The sequence below is a fragment of the Ictalurus furcatus genome, chromosome 5 (genome assembly GCF_023375685.1).
Source record: "Ictalurus furcatus strain D&B chromosome 5, Billie_1.0, whole genome shotgun sequence".
Lineage (NCBI taxonomy): Eukaryota > Metazoa > Chordata > Actinopteri > Siluriformes > Ictaluridae > Ictalurus > Ictalurus furcatus.
The window spans coordinates 12,362,059-12,369,727 of record NC_071259.1 but is presented as its reverse complement, the minus strand read 5'-3'; the positions used below and the strand labels follow the sequence as shown (position 1 = coordinate 12,369,727).

At 38.8% G+C, this 7,669-nt stretch overlaps 1 long non-coding RNA gene across 3 annotated transcripts; it reads left to right on the top strand.

Moving 5' to 3' along the window:
* The first annotated feature begins 1,493 nt into the window (after positions 1–1,493).
* Positions 1,494–7,191, top strand: LOC128607692 (uncharacterized). Of its 3 annotated transcripts, XR_008385950.1 has the most exons (5): positions 1,494–1,525; positions 1,768–1,964; positions 4,260–4,390; positions 5,597–5,660; positions 5,834–7,191. It is a non-coding gene; the product is annotated as an uncharacterized LOC128607692 (long non-coding RNA). The 3 variants fall into 3 exon arrangements; XR_008385951.1 differs by lacking the exons at positions 1,494–1,525; positions 1,768–1,964 and adding an exon at positions 3,857–3,991; XR_008385949.1 differs by lacking the exons at positions 1,494–1,525; positions 1,768–1,964 and having other exon boundaries at positions 3,868–4,390.
* The last annotated feature ends 478 nt before the right edge of the window (positions 7,192–7,669 follow it).

Genomic DNA, 7,669 nt, shown 5'->3' with positions numbered 1-7,669 from the left:
AGACTATGATTTTGAGAAGGAATGGTTTATAGATGTCCCAGAAGGTGAAGAGCTGTACCTAAAAAGCATTATATTGGTGTGACAAATTCTGAGCCTTTTCAGTTTAATTAAGTAATATGCAGTTGTGTGCATTCTCTGCCCCAGAATCAGCACTCTCAAGTCTCCCTTAAACTCACCTCTAACATATGGTACAGCCCAATGCTAGGAGTCGATAGACAATTCTTTCAAGAAACGTGTAAGGTTAATTGGGAGGTGATGTGTCATGACAAAGGAATGTTTCTGGGCCTTGGGACAAGCCCCACACCTCTGGAGACACCCCCAAGGCTGAGGGAAGTGCCTCTGGACCTGTGAGCCCAAGGGAAACATGATGTAGCCCTAATTAAAAGCGCACAGCCTGTCGCGATCATGCCAAAATCTAACTTTAGGGCCAAACATTCTCAATATCCTCTCAAACCTGAAGCCATTGAGGGCATTAGACCAGTATTCAATTCATTACTGAAGGCCGGGGTTATTGTCCCCTGCCCATATTCCCTGGTACGCACCCCAATATTTCCGGTAAAAAAGGCAAGAAAGCCCCCACAGCCTGACAAATGGAGATTTGTACAATATTTGCTAGCAGTTAATGCAGTAGTAAAGCAAAGAGCTCCAGATGTGCCTAATCCTTACACTATATTTTGTCAAGTTCCAGCAAATAGTGAATGGTTTTCAGTACTAGATCTAGCCAATGTATTCTTCAGTATTCTTCTGGACAAAGATAGACAGTTTTGGTTTGTATTCCTGTTTGATGGTTGTCTTTACACCTTCACCTGTCTATGTCAAGTGTATTGTGAGTCACCAACGATTTATAAAGAAGCGTTGAAGGATAGCTTAGAGCCTTTAGTGCTTTCACCAGGTTCTGGCTTGCTTCAGTACATTAATGATCTGATGATTTGCGCCCCCTCCAGGGCACAGTGTGAAACTGACCCCACTAAATTACTGCAACACCTCACTAAAGAGATACACAAAGCCAATCTTTCAAAATTACAGTTTGTGCAGTGAGAAGTTAGATTCTTGGGTCATGACATTTCCGCAAAAGGGAAATAAACTCTCAGCTGACAGAGTATCTGCAATTCAGAAGGTTGCAAACCTCTGACAAAGAAACAAGTTCTATCTTTTTAAGGCATGTGCTCCTACTGTAGAACTTTCTTTCCAACTTAATCCATTCTTGAGGCACCATCATAGACATTGCACACACATCAGGGTTGACTGCTCACATACAGGTAAGCTAGACGCCAGAAGCAGAGAGAGCCTTTGTAGAACTAAAGCAACTCCAACCTTGGGGCTTCCGGACCCCACCAAACCTTTTGTGCAGAATGTGTATGAGAAATCTGGCTGTATGACCTCAGACTTGTTACAGACACACGGAGATAAAATGAGGCCTGTGGCATATTTCTCTGGTAAGTTAGACCCTGTAACAGCATGGTTCCTTCCTTGTGTGCAAGCAGTTGCAGCAGCTGAGAAAGGTGAAGTGTCATCCAGAGACCTGGTAGTTACTCAGAATTTATCCTTCTGGTTCCACATTAAGTGTCATTACTCCTGCTTGGACAGAAATCCTCACACCTGTCCACCCAACGGTGGCTGCGCTATAACACTGTACTACTAGATATGCCAAATGTCATTATAAAATGATGTACAATCCTTAACCCTGCTACTCTTCTTCCAACAGAGGGAGATGGGGAACCACATGACGGTGTTGTACTGACTAATGAACTCTGCTTGCTTTCCTAGAGTCGATCTGAAGGATGTTCCATTGGAAAACCAAGATCTGATCCTCTTTGTGGATGGGTCAGTGTCACGTGACCCAGAGACAGGTAAAAATCGAGTGGGCTAAGCAGTAGTGACTGCACACAAGATGATCATGTCAGGAAGTCTCCCCCCAAACCTTTCAGCCCAGGCATCTGAATTGCATTCCCTCATTAAAGCATGTAAGTATGACAAGGGGCAATCTGTATCAATTTACACAGACAGTAGGTATGCCTTTGGTGTAGTGAATGAAGCTCAGGAACACACATAGCCCACCACAAGCTAGTCTCTGAGTTGTTGGACACTGTCCTGCTCCCCAAAGCTATTGCAGTATGCAAATGTGATGCACACACTAACAAATAAGACCCTGTTTCCCTAGGAAACATTCAACGGAGAGTGCGGCAAAGCAAGCAGCTGCATCTACAGTCCCGAAACTCTGTGCACTATCCTCTGAAAAAATAATTACTCCTTCTCATTCAGTGTTCCAACATTGTCCTCCAGGACACTAGTAGACTAGGCTTGGTTGTCTGATGAACAAAGATCAAGTAACAGTTCAGTATTTAGGTGATACTCAACGCCATGTTGATAATGCTGCTCTTGATCTTTGTTCATCAGACAACCAAGCCTAGTCTACCAGTGTCCTGGAGGACAATGTTGGAACACTGAATGAGTTTGACAGAACATTCTTTCAACCTCAAATTAGACAGTTTTAAAACATGCAGTTAGAAGTGTCATGCCCTCCTCCAGCAACCTCTAAACTTGTTCTGCTTCCACAGCCTTCTGCTTACTGACTCCTGTCTATGGCTATCACAGATAGTTGTGTGTTCGTGTAATTTTGTACAGATGCATGTTGTAGTATTGCGATTATGTTGTCTAAGAATCTGATTAGTCAGTTATAGGATGCATTTGGGTGTGTTAATTAACTGCAAATAAAGTTTTTTAGTTTACTGATTTTCATTCACTCAGCTCAAGCAGGTCATTCCTGCTGATATCTATATTACTACTTTACATGCCACGTCTTTATTTCCACCACCGCTCAAATAAAGTGATCCCCATGTATTGCCTAACCCTAACCTTAATGAGTGTACCTCCTCAAAATCCTTGTGGCCAGGCTGAACTGCAGGAAGGAATTGTTAACAAGATGAGGTTACGGTCTGAATTATCAAGTGGGGGTAGTGTAGTTACCTGAGCTACTCAGCTACTCTGAGAGCTACAGTACAGTAATGAGTTTATCTATATTTACTCAAACCCCTATACAGTAAATTGGTGTGTGATTTCATGAAAAGAAAAGTAGGTTCTGTGTGCATAAGATACAGAGAAAGGAGTCACATGAAAAGATTGCAAATTGCTAATTGTTTGCTTGTATTTGGACTGCTGGGTGCCAAACCTCATGAAATGTGCCTCTGTTGCTATAAAGTTTCATTATAATGCAAATTAGTTCCATCAATGAATCATCATGCTGTAGAGATTTGTTAAGTCAATTACATCACATACACATCATATGAAGAAAAAACTTAACTCCATACATTAATACATTAGATTTATTGTAGACTAGTATTACTGTCTGAAAATTAAGCTTAATTTCTGACAGGGGTTTGAATGTTTTCAGATAGAGAGCATATATTTATAAGCAAAATGCTCAGGTACAGGTCTAATACACAACTCCCGGACTATTGTGGATGTTTAAAACTAGTTGTATGTAAAAGCTTGTTCAGAGTACTCCGAGATATAATTCCACAGCCTATGATGAAAATATGGAAACACATGCCATGCAAAAAGTCATGACAATGAACTCATTAGTCTTATCTGGACTTCTGATACTTTTCTGGTTTAACAGATCATGGCCCTATATGGTCACATTCTGTGTTTTGTTGTTCATAGATAAAGGAGGGTATGCCCCGGATTATATGGAATCCTTGGTGCCAAGGTTTGTGGCACATTATCTCCAATCATGGGAAACCTTTCATATCACAGATTTGCTCAGATTTTTTAAATAAATTAATTGTTATTTATCTATTTTTGCAATGCAGATTTAATGGATATATTTTGTGACATCAATCACAGGCAGAACATATTTTTAACATGAATTCACCAAAAGAGTGTTCAAGTTCATTTGAAAAATCATCATCATTACAAATGCAGTAAATTACAAGAATATTGAGTCACCAGCCACTGTTCCACACTGTTTCATCTACTTGGTTTTCATATGGTTCGTATCCATCATTGCAAATATTATAAATTTCATTTCAAATATTCCTGTATGTCTTGCCTCTGTGCACAATATCATACCTTCTGTATCTGCATGTGAGTGTTTATTTTAAATGGAGGCACAATGCCTAGGGAATCGGTCATCAATTTCTTCTGAAGACATCTGTGGAAGAAATAGCCTTAACATGAGCTTCATTTCTTAATTGAATGTGAATTTAATCATAGATATAATCTAAATAGGTGATGTGTTTTTATTTTCCTTACTCCAGAACTGCCTGATCTCTGAAGATTTGACATGTTTGACTTGCTTTTCAACTAGGGTGCCGGTGGAGCGCATGGTGAAAATCCATGTTCCTACATTCATACGTTATGTTAGATGACAGACTCTCCCAGGTTGAAGGTACTTCATAAAAAATCATAATGAAATGAATTTTTTTTAAAAATCTGAATATGAAAATGAATCAAGAGAGATCCAAATAAACAATAAAGTTCCAATGAACAGTAAAGCTACACATTCTCTTCCTCTAACTTGTTCAGTACTCGTAATACAGATTAAATACGTGTGAGCAGATGATGTAAACTATGGATCTGGTCCAATGTTATTTTGGAACAAAGAGCAAGCTGAATTTTCTCAACATAAATGTTGTGTGTAGTTTGTTATCAGATTGTCTAGATGTACATCACACATCTGATGAACAAAGATTTCCTCTCCCGTGCTGTAATGATGGCTGGAAACTAGGACTTAATGTCATATACTGTAGAAAGGTCATATAGAACATAGAGAAATCTCATTTAGTGCTTTGGGAATTAAGTCACCTTTCACTTTGCTTTTTATTCACAACCAGTCAGTTATATTGTTTCTGAGTTTAGTCTTTGTTTAGACTTTGTTGATGCTGAAGAAGCAAAAGTCTAAGGATCCCTTAACCTTCAGACTAATGATTTGCAATTTCTGCACACAATGCTTGAAAAGAAACATGTATAACGAAGTTGAAAAGGTAGAAAGGGGGTCTATGAATTAATTAATGGGCTATTAATTGCTATTAAAGTAGTTCTTAAACAGATACATAGCCGACAAATATACATATAGACAGTTTTATTTTGTACATGCATATGAACTTAATCTTCACCTATCATCATTCCCTGTTAACCAAATCTGTCACCACCTAATTAAACAGTTTAAGACACTAACCAAAGTAAGTATACAAACCGAAGCTATGATAAAAGAACAAAAACAATGAACCTTTCTTAAAAAAATTCCTAAATCCTCTGACCAAGTATACAGCTGTGCCATCTGTCTATTAAATAAATGCCAGTCCTTCACGCTGAAAAAGAAGGATCAAAATATTCTGCCAGTAGTTTGGCACTGTGACTCAAAAAGTTGTCTTTCATCTGACATCTGAAAGCTAACTACTGTCCCAACTGCCGCTAACTACTGTCCCAACTTTCGTACAATACTGATAATGCTCTTACACTTAATAATATTACTTAACAAGGTCTTCCAATCAGCACTCTTATGTTTTTTCATTATAATGTCTTATATTTGATAAAATATATTCTTATAAATCTCATATTACTTTTTGTATTTTCTTATATGTTGACATGGTAGAAGACGTGTCAATGGGCAATGCTGGTGCGAAAGTGATCCTGCACAAGGATATGTCTTTGTAACTGTAAGTGACTAGTCAACTTAATCCTTCACATGGTATTCATAAGGTGCCATAAGTTTCTGCTTCTCTATGGATCACACTGAAGTTTGAAGAAAATGGTTTGACTTAATATCCGCAGCAGTAGTGTACAAGTCACCCATCCATCCATCCATCTTCAACCACTTACTCCTTTTCAGGGTCACGGGGAACCTGGAGCCTATCCCAGGAAGCATCGGGCACAAGGCGGGGTACACCCTGGACAGGGTGCCAGTCCATCGCAGGGCACAATCACATACACACTCACACACCCATTCATACACTACGGACACTTTAGACACACCAATCAGCCTACCATGCAGGTCTTTGGACTGGGGGAGGAAACCGGAGCACCCGGAGGAAACCCCCACAGCACGGGGAGAACATGCAAACTCCACACACACATGGCCCTGACGGGAATCGAACTCCAGACCCTGGAGGTGTGAAGCAAACGTGCTAACCACTAAGTCATTTCTTCCTAATTTGTTTATTAACTTTTATTGCATGCCTAAATGGAATAAAAGTTATTTGCCAGATTCAGATGCTCCTAAACAAATTGTTATAAAGTATGAGTTTGTAACTTATCAACAAAGACTGTACTATCATTTCTAATATGATGCCTTTAAAATGGAAAAATATTTTCACTGATATATTTCAAAGAATTTTTTTACCCTAGTTTACACTAAATGTCTAATATTCTGTTCGGTTGGAAATATGCCTCAACTGTTAAAATATTTTGAAACCTTTACAAATAACTCTCCTGTTCTATAACTTTGGCTTATAGTGTATATGACTGCTCACTGTCATAAACCCATACAAGGAAATAAACTAATCATTTTGACTCCAGATCAGGAGTGGGTAAAGACATACTAGTGATCTGATCTATATTATATATACATACTTTAGATAATGCCTCTCTGAGGGCCATGTTGGAATGTTCCCAAGTCAAAGTACTGTAGAACTAAGCATTAGATCACCTCATCATACTCTTTCCATACCATCGTGCTCTTTGCCTGACAAAGCCATTCACATTCTATGTCAAAACATATTTGACAGTTGGGGTCTAATTCTAAAATCACCAGATACCAAATGTACACCAGTTTTGTCTTTCTGCCATCACAAAATAAAAATGTTTAAACCTTAACTAATGTAGTCACGGGAGGTATATACATTTTTCACACTACATTAATGGTGGGGATCCTTATAGACTGTGGAACAGAAATGTACTCAGTGTGTCTCCACAGATTTATTTCACATTGCAGTACAACCATTTTTTCTTTTTTTTTTACCATTATGGACGAAACACCCATTTCTTTTAAAACATCATCTTTAAATGTTTTTCTACCTCCTAAAAAAACCCTCGGCCTTAAGACACGATCTTTGGAGTTGTTGACGCCCTGTTCAGGGTTAAACAACAACGTCTTTACAATATCTTCATGAATAAATAGCCAAACTAACACCTTGGTTTTTTTTCTTGGAGCAGAAGTCAGGTCCTCTCTCATTTCAACAGGTACTCTTGTTGGTGAATACACAGCATTCCTCTAGGGGTATTAGGATTTCTCGGAGCAGACATTGTAACAGATAATTGCAGAGATTCTTCTGTGTTTTAACTACAACTTCTTAACCATTATTTAAGCACTGAGATGCACGACTCTCTTCTTAATGCGTTAACATAAACACATTTGTAAGCATTCTGGTCAGCAAAACCCCCAGAAATCACATGTCTCGCTCACACACAGACAGACAACTGCCAGGAAAGATCACACATTCAGATCAAACAGTGTTACAGAGGGCCTAAATGTACACGACTTGACTGTCAGCCAGCGGGGACATGGGATGTCAAAGCATAGACAAAATCGTATGTATTTAATGGCAGTTCTGTATAAGTATCCTTGTTGGCGAACCATTTTCCAGAATCTTGTTTATAGTTGAAACAAAACGCACGATTCTTTTAAGCAGCACTTTTAAACGTTTTACCTCCTAAAGGTTTATGTTTA